Below are 18309 nucleotides of genomic sequence, written 5' to 3'. Positions count from 1 at the left end.
TGATAATAATAACACTCTGGTGTTAGAGGGTTAAAATTTAAGCGACTAAAGAGTATCTGGAACATGGTAAGCCCTACATGAGGATCTTTCAGAATGGATTTCCATGTGCATCGGAAAAGAGTTAAGACCCCAAATACAAGACTATAAATGATTATTTGCTTGACTCTCAGCAGAAAGTTTGGTGGTTCAAACTCTCCCAGAAGCACTGGTGGTCTGTTCCACAATGTCTGTCTTGAAAACCCTATGGAACAGTTTCCTATGTACACACGGGGTCTCAATGAGTGGATATTGAGTAGATAGCAACAAAAACCAAAAAAACTATTGAGAACCATTAGTTTGAACTAACGACTTGACTAATTTCATATTGATCTCTCAGAGTGGAACCTTGTGATGCAACAGACACAGCTGGCTACCTCTCTCTGCTCTTTAGTGCTCTTGGTGCCTGGACAGGCCTGCCTATCCTTTCCTACCCCTCAGAGTCAAGTTCATCGGAATACTTTTCATCCCCATGGCTGGAATAGCAGTAAAGGGTGTCTGGGGCTCTCACTCCATAGGGATTTCTATTTTACAAAAGGTTGAAGTCTTTAGGGATATTGATCAGTGGTTAAGACTGACCTAATCCTACACGGGCTTTTCCAGAAGAACAGACTCCAAGAGAAATAGCAACTTGTCAGGAGGGAGGTTGTATGTACCTGGCTTGGGAAATGGAACATACCACGTGGCAAAGAATGTGGATGGCCTTTAGGAGCTGAGCGACAACAAGAAAATGGGGACCTCCATCCTACCACCCCAAAGAAAGGAATTTCCCACCACCACATGAGCTTGGAAGAGGTTTAGAAGTACCAAATGCGAATGCAGCTGAGGGCCATTTTGATTTTAGCCTTGGAAGAACTTAAACAGAGCTCATCCTGTGACCAGACTCCTGGCCCAAGGAAACTGTGTGATAACAAATGAGTGTTGTTTTAAGCCACTAGGTTTGTGGAATTTTTTATGCATAAATAAAACATTAGTACATATTTTCTAGCCAAATACCCATGCTGGGATAATTGAGACACAAATTCATCTATCATAATTCTCTCTAGCTGTGGTCTTTGAGGTAGTTGGTTTTCTTAACAAACAAACTTCTCCAATTAAAAGTGTACCTGAGAATGGTATCCACTGCATTTGATGTCTTTGCTACATATCTGAAAATTAATATATGCTGGGGAAAAAAATCAATGCTTTAAAAACACCAGTATGGAAAATTTGTTTCCTTCACACTTGAAAATTCTGAAGATGGAATTTTTTTTGCTCTTGCCTTCTTCAGTTGTACTGATCGAATGTGGATGCATACATGGTTCATTACCATCCACGTCTCAGAGTCTACTCACAGAAGGAAAATAAGTATGAAGTGGAAGCTCCTGTGGGACTCACCTAGTAACCAGCGATGTTGTTGTAGGTCAGGTGGAAGAAAGTGCCACACTATGTTTTTGCCCTAAAGACTACTAAAGTTACACATATTCTCTTTACATTCTTGGTTGGGGCATTTTTTAAGTTGACAAATAAATTTACTAAGCGTCCATGAAACTTCCTCCTTGGTTAACTCCTAAGGTGAAACAAATGAAGCAAAAGAAAGGTATTGACCACTCGGCTAGCCATTTCTTTACAATCTGGCTACTTTCTCCTAACTAGAGTTCAGCTAGTTAGCTAATTTTGTGTTTATTGCAAAAAACCCAAGTTCCACATGTATGTACGCAGCAACACCAGAGATGATGCCTCTTTGCTTGGCACCCCAACTTTAGGTACAAACAGGATTTCTGTACCCCCAGTACAGGTGATTAATCATGGATGGAGGCAGGCTCTCAGTTGAAAATCAGCAGGGCTTAGCACTAGCCATATGTTTCGCATTAGCTATTGCTGAAGTGCCAGTGGCCTGAAACCATTTGGAAAACACAACCCCAGGCCCTCTGTCCCCCTCTCCGCCTCTCTGCATTTCCAACTGATGACCAAGTAACAAATATTCTTAGAAATCCTGAGCTAGCACCTCCTTCATCAACGCCAAGCTCCTTTAACACTGGGGCCCTTCTGAGGATGCATTAGGTGGTTCTCTATAAGCTCCCCTTGCATTCACTGAGGGGCTACCGAGGGAGAGAGATAAGGACACGGCATGGCTGGGTTTGAAGAGAGAATGATTACAGGAGACTAGTTTTGTCTTCCCTGAATTCTCTGCTTAAATAGATGTTGAGAAACATGAGCTGACCTTTTGAAGTGTCCAATCATCATGTTTTCTTTGCCCCTGATTGATACCCTGTGTCTCTTTTTCAAAGAAGACCTAGAATTCCGAGTGAAGATGAAATCTCAGGGAGAGCAGCAGCGGTGTCTCTGCTGTGATCCAGACAGCGAGATGTACTTCACAGCCCCAAAGGGCATGTGTTTATGAAAACACATTTCAGGAAAGGAGTTTGCGGATGCATCTCGTGTCAAATATAAATCATAGGAAAAGTGGGAAAATTCCTCTCTTGAACACTAATTGCTGTCACCAGTGGTTTCCTTTCTTCTCTCCCTGAAAGCCCTAAATCTTCCCGTGTAGTCACTCCCACTTTTAAAGCGTGTCCTAGTCCAAGAAACAGAAGGAAGGTCCAAGGTCACAGCTGGAAGGCTCGCGAGCCACTTTCTCTAAGCCCACATCGGGTTAAAGCAAGGGACAATGCTTCACCTGCTGATGTCATGATCAGGATGAGCAGTCAATGCGAAAAGGACACTGCAGTGAGGTGCAGCTGTGTTTTCCTGTGAGGATGCAGTACATCGTCACTCCTACTCATTTGTCCACTCTCTCACACTCACTCTCAAGAAGGCACATTTAAAACATCATGCAGGGTCACACATTAATGAAGTTACTTAAAAGACACCAATTTTACTCAATTCCTATAACAAACAGAACAAAATAATAGTCATGTCCCAGAATGAATTTTCCCATCTAGGTAGACATAACCACCGAAGTAATTATTTCATTGCTTCCAAAATGCTTAAAACGATGTTGAAGAGGCTCATATTTTCATGTTGCCTTAACCTTGATAGAAGTCTTCTTTCCAGTGTTAATTCTCTATCTGGACTCAGAATCTTCTTTTGTGTGTGCGTGTATGGCTCCTGTATTAGTTGAGAGCAGGGCTATGATGTGGTGAACAACAGGGTCAATATTTTTGTTCAAACCTATTTTTGTTGTTGTTGTTAGGCGCCTTTGAGTTGACCCATAGTAACCTAATGTACAACCCAATGAAACACTGCCAGGTCCTGTGCCATCTCACAACTGAGCCCATCAATGCAGCCGTTTTGTTGAAGGGCTGCCTCTCTTTCACTGCCCAACGTTTCCAAGCATGATATCCTTCTCTGGAGACTGGTGTCTCCTGCTAGGATGTCCACGGCACATGAGATAAAGTCTTGCTATGCTTCCCTCTGTGAAGTACTCACCCCTACTTCTTCCAAGACAGATTCGTTTGTTCTTTTGGCAGTCCATGATACTTTTAATATTCGTTATCAGACACATAATGCAAATTAATTGATTCTTTTTTGGTTTTCCTTATTCAATGCCCAACTTCCACATGCATACGAGGTGGTGGAAAATATCATGGCTTGGGCCATGCATACCTTAGACCTGTGGTAGTTATATGATCTGGTGCCAATTTGAGAGGATTGCTAGTGAAGGGGTGGAGTCTGGCCTGCCAATCAAGATATAACCAATGAGACCTCTGTGTGGGTATGGCCTTCTCCTGAGAATTCTGGGAACTCTGGCATTTCCTCCTTGGAGGTAGAATGTCCCTGAGGAGAAGCCACATGGACCTACCCAGATGGAGCAAGAACCCTTGGACCTGGAGAAGCCACATAGAGAACCCTGCCAGTGCTGAGATGCTTACAATGCCACCGGATCCAGAAGACTTCTAACCCACTGGTCTATGATCTTCCTGCATTCAGTATCATAGTGAGTCTGAAGTTCTGTGAATCTGAAGATGACTTTATAGATTGGTATTCAACATATGGGCTAATATTGGACTTATGGACTTGTTTTGAACTGGGTTGCGATGCTTTCTAAATGTACAATGACCCTTTATATAAAACTCTCCCTTATACACATGTGTATTCTCTATGAATTTGTTGCTCTAGTCTACCCAGTCTAACACAGACCTCAAGGCAACAACCTTGCATTTAACCACTTTAAAGAGGTTTTCATCATGAAATTTATATAATGATCTAATGCAATGCGCCACTTGGCATCTTGACTGCTGCTTCCACGGACACTCATCGTGGACTCAAGCAAGACAAAGTCCTCGACAACTTTAACCTTTTCTCCATTCATCTATTATGATGTTACCTAATGGTACACCCTTGAAGATTTGGATCTTCTGTATATTGAGTTGTAATCCACATGGAAGGTTGAAACCCTTGATCTTCATCAGCAAGTGCTTCAAATCCTCCTCACTTTCAGCAAGCAAGGTTGTATCATCTGTATTATCTCAGGATGTTAATAAGTTTTCCTCTAATCTTGCTGTTACATTCTTTCTCATATAATCTGGATTCTCTGATTATTTGCTCATGCATATGAGCTGATTGAAAATATCACGGCTTGGGTCAGGCATCCCTTAGGCCTGTGGTAGTTACATAATCTGGTGCTAATTTGAGAGGATTACTAGTGAAAGGGTGGAGTCTGACCTGTCAATCAAGATAGAACCCATGAGGCCTCTGTGTGGGCATGGCCTTTTCCTGACAATTCGGAGAACCCTGGCATTGAGTAAGAAAGGTGAAAGGACTCAACACCGATCCATACTTTCGAATTTTAAACCATGCAGTCGGAACTTGTTCTGTTTGCACAGCTGTCTGTTGATCCATTTGCAGGTTCCTCATGAGCACACTCTAGTACTCTGGAATTTCCATCTTTCTCAAGGCTACCTATAGTTTGTTATGGTCCACACAGTAGAACACCTTAGCATAGTGAATACAACATGAGTTAACATCTTTCTCGTATTCTCTGCTTCCAGTCAAGATCCACGAAACTTCAGTAATGCTATACCTTGTTCCGGATCCTCTTCTGACTCTTGTGTGAACCTCTGGAAGCTCCCTGTCAATGTACGGCTGCAACCATTGTTGGATGATCTTCAGTAAATGTTTACGTGCATGTGTTATTAATGCAATTGTTCTACAAATTGAGCATCCTGTTGGGTCACGTTTCTGTGGAATGGGTACAAGTACAGATCTCTGCCAGTCAGTTGGAAGTAGCTGCTTATAAATCTCCTGGGATAGACAAGGAAGCGCTTCCATTTCCTCACCAGCTTGTTGAAACATTTCAATTGATATTCCATCAATTCCTGGAGCCTTGCTTTGGGCTGATAATTTCAGCTCAGCTTGAACTTCTTCCTTCGGCACCTTTGAGTCTCACTCCTAGGCTACCTCTTAAAATGGGTGGATGTTGACTAGTTCTCTTTGGTACAGTGACTCTCTATTCTTTCCATCTTCTTTGGTGCTACTTACGGCAGTCAATATTTTGCTCATATAATCTCAACATTTCAACTTCAAGGCTTGAAGTTTTTCTTGAGTATTTTCAGTTTAAGATATGCTGAGTGTGTTCTTCCATTTTGGTTTTCTAACAATAGGTGTTTTTATATTTTATTATAACATTTGATGTCTTCTGGAGCTGCTCTTTGACAATTTCTGTTCAGCTCTTTGATTTAATTTCCTCCATGTGTCTTAACTACTCTATGATTAAAAGCAAGTTTCAGAGTGTCTTCTGACATGCACTTTGATTTTTCTTGTCTGCCTTTTAATGATCTTTTGCTTTCTTCATGTATGGTATTCTTGACGTCATTCCACAGCTCATTAGATACTTTGCCATTAATGGTTAATGTGTCAAATCTCTTCTGGAGATTTCCTCAAATGCATGTAGGGAAAACTCAAAGGCATAGTCAGGTTATCATGGACCTGTATTAAGTGTTTTCAGCTTTGAATTGAACGTACATATGAGTAATTGACATTCTGTTTCACAGTCAGGCCTTGGCCTCCTTTAGCTGCTAATATTGATCTTCTCCATTGTCTCTTCCCACAGATACAGTCAGCGTGGTTTCTGTGCATTCTGTCTGGAGAAGTCCAAGTGTACAGCCTCCTTCTGTGCTGTACTTACCGTGACAGTCTCTGACGATGTTCTGCTTCTTTTTGTGAGGGTTTCAAAGATTTTCAGGAGCTGATTCCTCACGTGTGGACAGCCTTTTCTTAATCTGTTCCGAGTCTGGACGTTCTGCTGAAATCTGTTCCCTTTAGGTGATCCTGCGAGCATTTGAAATAGCTTCCAGTGTCATAGCAACACAAGCCACCACCGTGCAACAAGCTGACAGACAAGTTAGAGACCTTTTACTCTACTGTCCCTAAAGAAGGGTGCGACTCAGAACAAGACCATCCAATTAATCTGGTGTTTTTAGGTGCCATTGAGTCCGCTCTGTTGTGGAGCGGCCCTAGGTGCAACAACAGAACACTCTGTCCTTATTACGTCTGTGCTGATTGTTTGGATCGCTGTGCCAGTCCGGATCATTGAGGAGCCTTCTCTTTTGAGCTGACCTTGTCTTCTATTCAGCATGATAGCCTTTTTAAGGCACTGGTGTCTCCTGACGACGTCAAAAAAATATGAGATTTCACTATCCTAAATTCTGAGGCGTATTCTAGCTGTACTTTGTCCCAGACAGATCTAAGAATAGCCAAAAATGTCCATGTGTTTGAATTATAATTTTCAATGTTTGATACTGACCCTATTTTCTGACTTATAATGTCCCTCCTATAAGTATGTCACGCTATCCAGGATGTCTGGAAGTGTGTTATGATTTCCAATAGTATTATTCCTTCCCTGTTCTGATTTGACTCCCTGAGCCATTCCAGTGTCATATCATTTAACTTTGTTCTGGGGAAGCATTGTATGAAAGCGCCCTTATTGCTTTCTTAAAGTGTATAATATTCGGCAATTTAGTAAAACAGTAATTATAATGACATCAATACCTGCTATCTGCCTTGTGAACAAGAAGGCAGACATGGTTACAGTAAAAGCCTGACTAGTAGCCTTTAGAATCCCCATAGAAGGAAAAGAGATCTTCATTCAGTTGTTTAGATTTAAATTTTATTCTAACAATACTACTTTTATTCTATTTCAAGTCAAGAGTCGATATGGGAAAAGGTCAAAAGTATATGCCATTCCTACAACACATGTGTTTCAGAAAGTTTGAAGAATTAATATCTGGGACAAAAGTTAAGAACTATGACAAAGATTAGCCAGGCCTTTCACTAATCCCGTTTCTTCTTCCTAGGCATATAATGAGTTAAAGTCATTTACAGATTCCTTTTTGGCCAGTCAAGGTCAAAATTGAATTTGACCAATGAATGTGGGAAAATATAAATTGTGCCTTCTCCCTTAAGATTTACAGTGTCAGAAACCCTACATTGTATTGTTATGAGTCAGAATCAGATCAATAGCAGTGGGATTGAGTTTTTCAGGCATATACCATGAAAACTTTACCCATGAAATCCATGTTCTTTAGTATTCTGGCAGTAAACTACTCAGAAGACATATATTGAAATTGGAGACAATATAAGATGGAAAGAGTCTGGCCTCTTGGTTAAGAATATCTTACCCAATGGCCGTACCCATACTAGACATTATATGAGCAAAATTAAATTTTTATTGAGCTAAACCATTAATAAATTGAGGTTTTTGTGTCACAGAAACAAATTTACTTTAATTATTACAGAATGTTTAAAGAAGGACACTACAGAATCTTTAAAGAATTCAAAATACTAATGTCTCTCTACCTGGTCATATGCTGTAAAGAGAAACCTCAGTTTTTCCACTAGAATTTTAGTGTCTGAACCCGTCATTACTTGTTGCCAAGTATGACGTTTTTTGATTGGGAAAGACCGTAAGTGAAAATTATCATTAAAATGGTAAAGGAGCAGGAGGGAGAGTGGAAAATGCCATTTTAAATATTTAAGAATCAATTTATGCCTGTAGAAAGACACTCAACCAGCAAAGAGGATCAGCTGATGTCCAATTCCCACGGATGACCTTGCATAAGATGGCCAAGTACAAGTGGGAGGCTTGGAAGCTATCTCCATAAGCAATCATAGGAAGACATTAAAAGAAAATCCCCATTATTTCCATCTGCTATTTGAGTAGAATCTCCCCCCCTCCCCACACCCAATGACCCAGGAGAACAGAATTTATTGATTTTTCTGAGTGCCTCTGGTCTGGCTTCAGCAGGACCCTCTGGACCCCTCGGGTCTTCTATCCGGGCTGCAGCTTTTAAGGCCCTTTTCTGCTTCTTTGGTGTTTGAGACCCCTGGAAACCCCACAGGCACAGCACCCTCTTGGCCACCCAGCAGTGGTGGACTTCCTGTAGTAGCGGGCAGGGGAGGTGTACTCAATGCCCAGCTCCTGCCACGTCTTCTTAAAGATGACCCAATTGGTTTGGGGGAGGCTTTTGAGCACTTTCTTCCTCTGGTCCATGCCCATGAGCAGATAGCACTGGTGGGCTTTGTCCTTTCAATGCTTCCCCATGTGCTCATCATAATTGCCGATCTTGACCGTCAGGGTGACACTATGAGCCTCCAGGGAGATGGTGTCCTCCGGGTATGCCACGACCTTGTTCACCAACAACTCTTGCTTGAATTTAATTTCTCCTTCTTGTTAGCCATTTCCAAATACATCAGTCTTCTCACAACATCAGCAAGCTTCTTACCTGCAGGGATGTTCTGGTAATCTCTGAGCAATGTGGAAGGTGGTAGGTAATCTTGACTTGACTGGACGGTGACTGCTTTCGGCGGACAGCCTGGAGGAGGTGACCTCGAGGCGGCAGGCTCCACTGGGCAAAGGGAAGTCTAGCCCTCCCTCCCTCTGACACCCTAAGAACTGGGATCTGGATCACTGCACGGGTCTGAATCACACCCAGTGGCCCACACGCTGCCTCCAGCATGCTGACTTATGACCCTGACAGGGCCTGAGCCATGGCTGCTGCCGGGGGTACATGGGCACCGCCATGTTGGTTTAGCTATTTGGGTAGAATTGGCCTGAATTTCCCAGTTTATTTTACTCACTTGATAAATCACCACCTCGGTATTAGCACTCTTCTCTTAGTTGGTAGTGGCTACCTGTTGCTGAGATTCTGGAAGCTCTGACATCAGCGAGGTCTTCGATGGTGGACAGGTCTCGGTGGAGTTTCCAGACTAAGAAGAGGCTACGAAGGAGGCCCTGGCCACCTAGTTCTAAGAAATTCGATCCATGAAAACATAAGAAACACGGAGGAGCATTCTCTGATATAGCTTAGAATATGAGCAGCTCAGGTTGAAAGACACCTAAGACGGATGTCAGAAAGATCTCTGAAACAGTCTCTTCATGTAGAGTAGCAAGAATGCAAAGAATGAAAGATGAAATAAAACTGCTTCACAGAAAAGTTCTAAAGAGTGGCTCTAGAAGGCAAAGTGAAGTATTTTAAAGACATGTGAAAGGATCAGGAGTTAGAAAATCAAACGTTAAGGATACGTTTGCCATTTCTTAAGATGAAGGAACTGAAGACAACTTTCAAAGGTCAAGCTGAAATAAAGAAGGATTTCATGGAAAAGGATTGAATGATACAGGGAAAAAAAGCAAAATAATATGGAGGGAATAAATTATTTTTAAAAGTCACTGTACCAAAAAGAATCGGTAAATGTATACCCATTTCAAGAGCCAATATGATCAAGAACGCATGGCATCGAAGGAAGAAGTCCATACTGTATTGAGGGTATTGGTGAAATTACCAGGAATTGATGGAATACAAATTGAGATGCTTCAATAAATAGATCCAATGCAGCAAATGCTTACTTATCTATGTAAGATATTTCTAAGATTGCTGCCTACAAACAATTAGAAGAGATTCCTATTTGTGTTAATTCCAAAGAAAGGTGATCTAAGAAAATGTGGAAACGATCGAACAGTATCATTAATATCACCAGCTGACGATAATACAAATATGGTTGCAAAGTACCTTGGCAAAGGACTAGTAGACATTGAAGCTAGATTCAGAAAAGGATAAGGAGCATGAGCTATCACTGATGCTATGCGCTGGAATTAGAGGGACGGAGAGAATGCCGGGAAGATGTTTAACTGTGTTCTATTGACTATACCCAGGCATTACATCGTGTAATAAACATTGGATAAACATTGGAAGAATGGAAACTACAGAACATTTAACTATGCTCCTTTAGAACGTGTCCATGGCCCAGTAGGTCATTTGCACAAACAACAGGATACAGTGTAACTTTAAATCAGGAAATGCACTTCAGTGTTGCATCCTTTTGTCATATGTATTCAGCCTGTTGTTAATATTAATCAAAGCAGTTTGAACTCAGACATACTCATTTTGGGCTTCAGACTAATTGCATCTCTTTTTATTGTACCAGCCGTGACTAGTCAGCTGATCACACCTCAGGATGACCCTGTAGGACAGAGTGGACCTTCTCCTGTGGGTTTCTGAGGCTGTAAATCTTTATGGGAACAGAAAGTCTCCTCTTTCCCTTCAGAGGAGCGGGTGGGCTTGAACAGCTGAACTTTTGGTTCGCAGTCCAACACAAAACCCACTATGCCATCGAGGCCCTTTTTTTTTGAACAGTAACTCTTATTTCTAGGCCCCTTTTAAGATAACAAATTGGAATTGTCTGCTATTCAGTTCGCAATAAAATTCCAAGTTCATGTAATTTGTTCTGTTCATATAGATCTTTAAATCAAAAGCACCATCTGGAGTATAACATGACCTAAATATCTTGTACAATGCAAACTACTTTAAATAAAGGCGGCATGACTTCGCTGTATCTCAAGCTAGCTAATACTATATTAAAATATCCTGAAGAGTGGTGTATGGCATATGTTCTCTATCACAAAAAATGAGAGCCCATAGGGAAAAATTGGTGTCTTTTTTTTTTAATCAGCAGGTCAACTATACCCAGAAACAAATCTAACATTTAAAGCACTAAAATGTGTGCTGGCTAGTTCACTTTTGTTTTTAATTTATTTTAAATAGATATGAATTTCTTTAGCAGAATATATGTTCCTTTTCTTTTGCTGGTTGCTTTTTAAAATATAAACTGAAGAGTGCTGTGTAGTCCATGGAGCTTCTCAGTGAAGAGAAGCAGGGGTTTGTCTGTGCAGAGGAAGAACACTCCATTCCAATGTTAGATAGGCAATGCTGCTCTTAATGGGGGTAGTGTAATGTACTTAAGGTGGATTTTTAAAAAATCACCTTACATTCCGGAATAGAGAACTGTGCCCTAGTGATCCACGCTCCAAGGAAGAGAGGAGTAATCCAATTAGATGAAGAGTCCCAGTCACTAGCCATTCCCAAGGCAGCCCCTGCATGTTTAGGCAGAACGCTTAAGCATGGGTCACATGCTTACCACAGTTGGGATGCTCTGACTGTACCTCAAGTGATCCAAAGAATGAAAACTCAGAATGAACTGATGAAAGGAGGCACTCTGTTTGTGAACACTTCTTTTTCATATTTCCTCCGCAGAACATGAGCAGCTACCATTTTTCAATTTCTAAAGGGCGAAGGAAGCCTCATTTGCAGAATAATTCCTTGTCAGAGTGCAACGGCCAACGGAATTAAGCTTTAAGTTGCAAACTCAGTTTCGCATTTTCCAGTGCTTGACCTTCTTATCGAAATTCATCAAAATTTGGGTTTACATTCTCTGATAGGATTTTCCCCCTACACTTAAAGAAAATTGAGGTAATTTTCTTCATGTTCAACAGAACTTCTATATGAGCAATTGATGACTTGTTCAACAGCTAGTCCCTGGCACATTTTGACTGCATCTATTAGGCTCTCCATTGTTTATTCTCACAGGTGGAGTCAATTTGATTCCTGGGGCACATGCATTTCCTGAAGGCCCAAAGCTCTGGCTCCTCTGCTAACAACACATTTACAGGTGTCGCAGAGCAGAGGCGAAGTCCACGCATAACCACCATTTGTGTGGTTGAAAAACGTATTTATAATCAAGTAGTCATTGGCCTTGTAAAATTTTATCATGTGATCATTTGCATTCCTATTCCTAGGCCATATTTTCCAAATATGGTTCCTTCCTCTTTGTTTCCAAGTTTTGCATTCCAATTGCCAGTAATTATCAGTGGATCTTGATTGTATGCTTAATCAATTTCAAACTGGAGAAGTTGGAATTCTTCAATTTCTTCATCATTAGCTTTAGTGGCTAATGCCTAAATTTTGGTAATAGTTGTATTAACGGGATTTCATTGTGTATAAATTATTGTTTCACCGACACTATTGTACTTCAAGATAGATTGTGAAATGTCCTTTTTGACAATGAATGTGACATCGTTCCTCTTGTATTTGTCATTCATAGTATAGAAAACCATGGGGTTGTCCAATTCAAAGTGGTCAATATCAATCCACTTCAATTCACTAATTCATACGATATTGATCTTTTTTGTTCCATTTCATTTTAATGACTTCCATATTCCTATATTCATACTTCATTCATAGCATGTTCTGATGATTAAAAGATGCTTGAAGCCATTTCTTCTGTTTTTCGTCATGCCATCAGCAAATGAACTTTTCAAAAGCTTTCTTCCATGAACACCATGGTGGTTGACTCTACTGTCAAGAGGCAGCTCTTCTTCAGCCATATTTTACTCTCTTCCATCTGGTGGGCCATCTACCAGAGTTGCACTTGCCAGTGCTCTGCAGCTGTTCACAGGGCTTTTTTTTAGTGGCAAATCCCTCAGGAATGATAGGCAATACTTCTTGGGAGTTTATTCTGAGTTTGCTGCTCCACTGAAATCTGTTCACCTTAGGCCACCCCGCTTGTATTTGAAGCATTTGTGATATTGTTTCCAGTGTCACAGCTCCTAGAAAGCTGTCAAGACGTTCCAAACTGCCAAGCACATGGTAGTTTTTGTGTCAGGTACCTACTATCACATCAGGAGATATGATTTTTAATGTCAAAATGAGTTTTAATTACTTTACATACTTCAAAAAGTTATATGAAAGCACAGGTTTAATGGAGAACCTGCTTTTAGGGCCCATGCAATTCCTGGATATCAAGATATTCAGAGGTGTTGTGGAAGAACAAGTGAGATAGTTGCTTTAATGGAGTGGATTGAGTTGATGCATGACAGTGGTCTCAAGAAGTGGATAAAATTGTACAAAAACAGAAAATGACGATGAGGGACAGGTGGACGACAATTTTTGGTATCAATGGTATTCTAATTACCATGTGCTTTGAAATCTGTGATAACTGGTATTTCTGAATCTCACAAGTTTTCCCACCTTTGATCGGGTGCAACTTACCACTTTTTATCACTTGCTATTAGTGAAAACATATTTGAGTCTTTTTCTCTAGCTGGTTTCTACCTTACACTGTTTCTAGCCATTGTAGGTTTTACTCTAAATGTTATGAGCAACACTAGACATGAACACAGGCAAGAATTCTAAGGAAAATGATCAAGTCCTATTGCTCAGGTGGCTGACATCAAATATTCAGAGACTGTGCTCAATTTTTAATGAAAAGATAATGCTAAACAGATATTTGTCAGCACTCCGGTTGGCAACAAATACACAACCAGCACCTTAACTCATTCCTTATCAATGCAAGTGGGAAATTTAGATTGAAGGCCGGTAATGTGCCAGGCACTGGGGATATGAAAACGACGATCTCTATCCAGAAGAAAACTATACTCTATTTGTGCATTATGGGAGGGATAGAATAGCTTCAAGGTCATTATAGACCTGTGAGTTTCCTAGTGTGGTTTTCAAACTGGACCAGAATTGTCAGCATAGCCTGAGAACTTATCATTTTTGAATCAGAAACTCTGGGTAGGCGATTCTGTGGCCAATTCATATTTGAAGACCACCTTTTATATGAAGGAACCACTGTAAATGAGGGTACTTGTGCCAAAGGAAAAGTAAATAGACGAGAGGATGAGATTATGAGAAACACCTCAAAGCACTTTGTTTCTACTTGAGCCCTTGGCATCAGCTTCTCCTTTCCCTCCCCACTTCCCCTCCACCTTCCCTTGCTCACAAATCCTCTATAATTTAAATTTATTTTATTATTTTTTCATGTCTTACACTGTCCAACGTCTCCCTTCACCTACTTTTCTGTCTTCAACTCTTCAGGGAGGGGGTTCTATGTAGATAATTGTGATCAGTTCCCCTTTTCTCCCCCCACCTTCCCTTTCCTCTCTTGGTATCACTACTCTCATTACTGGTCCTCAGAGGTTCATCTGTCCTTAATTCTCTGTGTTGCAAGCTCTTATCTGTACCCATGTATATGCTCTGGTCTATCTGGATTTGTAAAGTAGAATTGGGGTCATGGTAGTTGGAGGAGGAAGTATTAAAGGACTAGAGGAAAGCTGTGTTTCATTAGTGTTATACTGCACCCTGACTGGCTCGTCTCTTCCTGTGACCCTTCTGTAAGGGGATGTCCATTTGTCTACAGATGGGTTTTGGTCACCACATTGCACCCCCCCTCATTCACAATGATATGATTTGTTGTTGTTGTTGTTCTGGGTCTTTAATGCCTGATCCTATGGAAACCTCGTGATCACACAGGCTGGTGAGCAGCTTCCATGTGGACTTTGTTGCTTCTCGCCTAGATGGTCGCTTGTTTATCTTCAAGTTTTTAAGACCCCAGATACTGTATCTTTTGATAGCTGGGCACCATCAGCTTTCTTCACCAAATTTGCTATGCACCCACTTTGTCTTCAGTGATAATGTCAGGAAGGTGGGCATCATGGAATGCAAGGTTATTAAAACAAAGTGTTTTTGCACTGAGGGAGCACTTGAGTAGAGGCTCAATGTCTGTCTGCTACCTTGGCACTTAACATGTAAATATACATACATTGATCGATTTCCCTATCCTTATATATAAATATATTTACATATGTACATGACTATATTTAGACCTCTATAAATACCCTTTGCCTCCTAGTTCTTTCCTCTATTTCCCTGTGTGCTGGGCATTGTTCTTGATGTAATGATTTAAATGTACAAAATACTTGTTCTCTCAAAGTCTCTCTGATTTTTGTGAGGGTAGATAAAGGATAAGATGATACATTTATAATTTTATCAGTTTGTCTTAATGTTATGAAGAAAACTTAGCAAGATGAGGTGAATAAGGGACAAGGAAGATATGCTAGTGAGAATAGTGAGACTCCCTAAAAAGGCTGAGTTTGTGTGAGCCAGGGGACCCTGCAGGTATAGCTCAGTGCTAGAGACTAAGTGCAAAGACCCTTCTTCAGCATCTGTGCTGTATATTTTACAAAAAGCAAAGAGGTCAACTGTCTAAAGTGAGCTGCAAAAGGGACTGACAGAAAATATGAAGGACCACATCAGGAGAAGTCCTGAAAGAGAGTTTGAGATCTCTTTGGAGTAAAATGAGAAGGTGATGGAAAACTCAAGAGCGCAGGCATGACATTGTCCGAATTAAATTTTTTTCAGAGACAGTTTTAGTTGCTGTGGAGAATAAGTTATAAAAACTCAAGAACATAAATGGAGAGAAAGGGGAGCAGGATGTGTTCTAGTCATCCAAGTGGAAGTTGAAGGAAGTGGTGGTAGTGATGGGAGATCTGATAAGAATGTCAATATGCAGGGGGTTCTCAAAATGTTTGTGGAAATATTCCATTGTCCAATTTTCTATGGACTTTTTAACCAACCCCCATGTGTGTGTGTGTGTGTAGGAAAGGAAGTGCTACAGGATTTCCTGGTAGTGTCGGGTATCAAGTCTGAGAGAAGAGATAGCTTCATGGTGGATAAATGGTTTAATAAGTTGGAGGTGTAAAAAAAGCAAGGAGTTAAACATAATGCTGTTAGTAGGTGCTATTGAATGGTAACCTTTAGGGGGTTCATAATGTTCTGTAGAAGTGGGGAGGGTGACATTTCATTTTTGTTTTGACATATCAGGAAAGGTCAACTGCTATTTGGTCAATGGCCATTGAAAATGAGGAAAATATTCAGTGAGATGGGTTGATATAATAGCCACAAAAATTGACTCAAACATACCAACAGTCATGAAGATGGCAAGGCCGGGTCTCGTTTCCTTGTTAAGCACAAAGTCAATATCATTAGTCATTGCCAACTGGATGGCACATAACCCCAACAAAACTAGCAAGCATTTTGCCAAGTCACGCAAACACATACCCATGGGCTTCCACAATTTTGTGGACAAATTGATCAATTAAAATATAAAGGAGTTTCCATGAATTTTTAAGCCATCTGCCTCTCTCTTTCACACACACACACACACACACACACACACACACACACACACACACACACTTTAACCCTTCTTACAACTCCAGTTTGTGTAGAAGTAATTAAGCTTAACTTAGGTTAGAAGAAGAAGTCATAGGACTCAGCGGTGGATTGTCCCCCCGGGCCCCCAGGCTGGCTCCTGAGCACCTAGCCTTAACCGCTTACTTGACTTCACCTTTGTTTTCTTTGTAAAAAGGAAGGTTTGCCGGAGCTGGTGAAAAGGTGGAAACGCATGGCCTCATTTGAGAGTTCAAAGAGGAGGTTGACAGATTGATAGGGAAATGTGCATCAAGGACTTCAGCAAAAAAGTCACATGGAATCTGTTGCCAATGCTTTCTTTAGGGAAGGCATTTGATTGTGTGGGTTGGGGCTCATCTTCTTGTGGTTGTGTGTCATGTCTAGATGAAGAAAATGACCGAGCAACAATCATTTGGGACCTTCTCAAAAGTGATACCAATCACGGAGAGACCCTAATAGCTGAGAAGTCCTTTGCCTTGCCAAAATTGGTGTGTAACTGATGCCCAGTTCCAAGTTCTATGACATAAACTTCCCTCCAAGCTTGTGCAGCATAAATACTGACTTGAAATATAGTAGGTTGGTGGGATGGAAGTTGAGTCATGACATATTTATTAAGTTGGGCACTGAGTTTGACACTCGTGGGAATGCCAAATTAATTCAAGACACATTTCTTGGCCTTCGGGGTCTTACAGTATTGGTTTGGCTAGGAAGGACCACCCAACATTCACAAGGATTGAGAAATCAAATCTCTACTTTGGGCTTGCCGCGCTGCGTGGAGCTGGCAGGCAGGAGATGAAAAGGGCCTTGGTGCATATGGAAAGCATGAGCAGCGGCACCTCGCAGCCCATGAGCTTGAACTCTGTGAGCCTCCTGGCTAACCGAGGGAAGGTCGTCGTTTGTGCATAAACCCATCCCTTCACTAGTACTGCTACTTCATCTTCCAACCTTGACATGAAAAGAGCCTTTTCCTTGTAGCCTGCCTTCCTCTGAAGCTTTGCATCGCAGCGTCAAGGGAAGACATCCACCACGGAACAGATCTGGCCAACTGCTCCCCAGTCTCAACTGGAAGGAAAGCCTCCAAAGGCTCCTATCTCCGTTGCAGTCAGTGGGCGCAGGATGATGGCTCAGAGCTGGGCTCCTCTCGTTCGAACCCCGTAAGGCAGCTCTCTCACATGACCGCATTGCATCTCTGAGCTTCGGGCAGCTTTACCGGAAAGCAAGTGTGCGTAGGCAGAAATGGGTGAGCTATTGTAGCCTTTCCAATCTGTCCTTGTCACTTTAAAGCAGGCACAGTCACGCAGGAGGTCATCTCAACAACCCACTGCGCGCCTTTGGATTCTTCAAAAGAGGTGCCGGAACTATGGACCTGAAAGTTGGCTAATGACTCTGTCAATTGTCTTTTCTATCATTTTATTCAGGCCTTTGAAAAGCAGTTGCCCTATCTTCCTCACTGGAGCGCCTGCATTCTAAAAATAACACACTGCACACGCAGCCCTTCTCTACATGCACTTGCATGGTTTTCCCCTAGAATGACAAATCGAAGCATATCAGCAACGTTGGGGAACAGAAGAAGCAACAGAGCAGTGATTTAAATCGACAGGGCGAAAGAGAGAATGAAGAAAATGTTCCCCAACAAAAAACATTGACAATCGACACCCACCCAAAGATCACTGTTGTATCTTTAAATCGAGTGTGTGTCTTTAAACACGCATAATCCAAGCACACTTAATGTTCAGTATGCAGTAAATCCTTGCGATATAAACATCCCGTGTACAGACTTTTCGTTGTCTTTTTACAGTATGCAAATTTGCCCTCACTGTGAAATCACTGAACTAACCTCTACTCACAACAAATTCTTTAACATATGTTAATGTGCTGGATGGACAGCTTTTAAATAAAGTGAGGCTACCTAAGAACCATATGCACCTGTGCCGACCTGTCTATAAATTTGACTTAAAAACACACTTAGTAAAGCATCTTTTTGTAA

The 18309-nt window shown here is 41.3% G+C and overlaps 1 protein-coding gene and 1 pseudogene across 1 annotated transcript in view; both read right to left on the bottom strand.

Annotated features, from left to right (window-relative positions):
- The window catches only part of SPTLC3 (serine palmitoyltransferase long chain base subunit 3), a 159714-nt gene that overhangs the window by 26948 nt on the left and 114457 nt on the right, over positions 1-18309 (bottom strand). The window lies entirely within an intron of this gene.
- LOC142422201 (small ribosomal subunit protein uS15m pseudogene) lies at positions 8109-8975 on the bottom strand (annotated as a pseudogene).

Source organism: Tenrec ecaudatus, chromosome 12, assembly GCF_050624435.1.
Source record: "Tenrec ecaudatus isolate mTenEca1 chromosome 12, mTenEca1.hap1, whole genome shotgun sequence".
NCBI lineage: Eukaryota > Metazoa > Chordata > Mammalia > Afrosoricida > Tenrecidae > Tenrec > Tenrec ecaudatus.
Note: the sequence above shows the minus strand (reverse complement) of the source record. Positions and strands in the feature narration are given on the sequence as shown.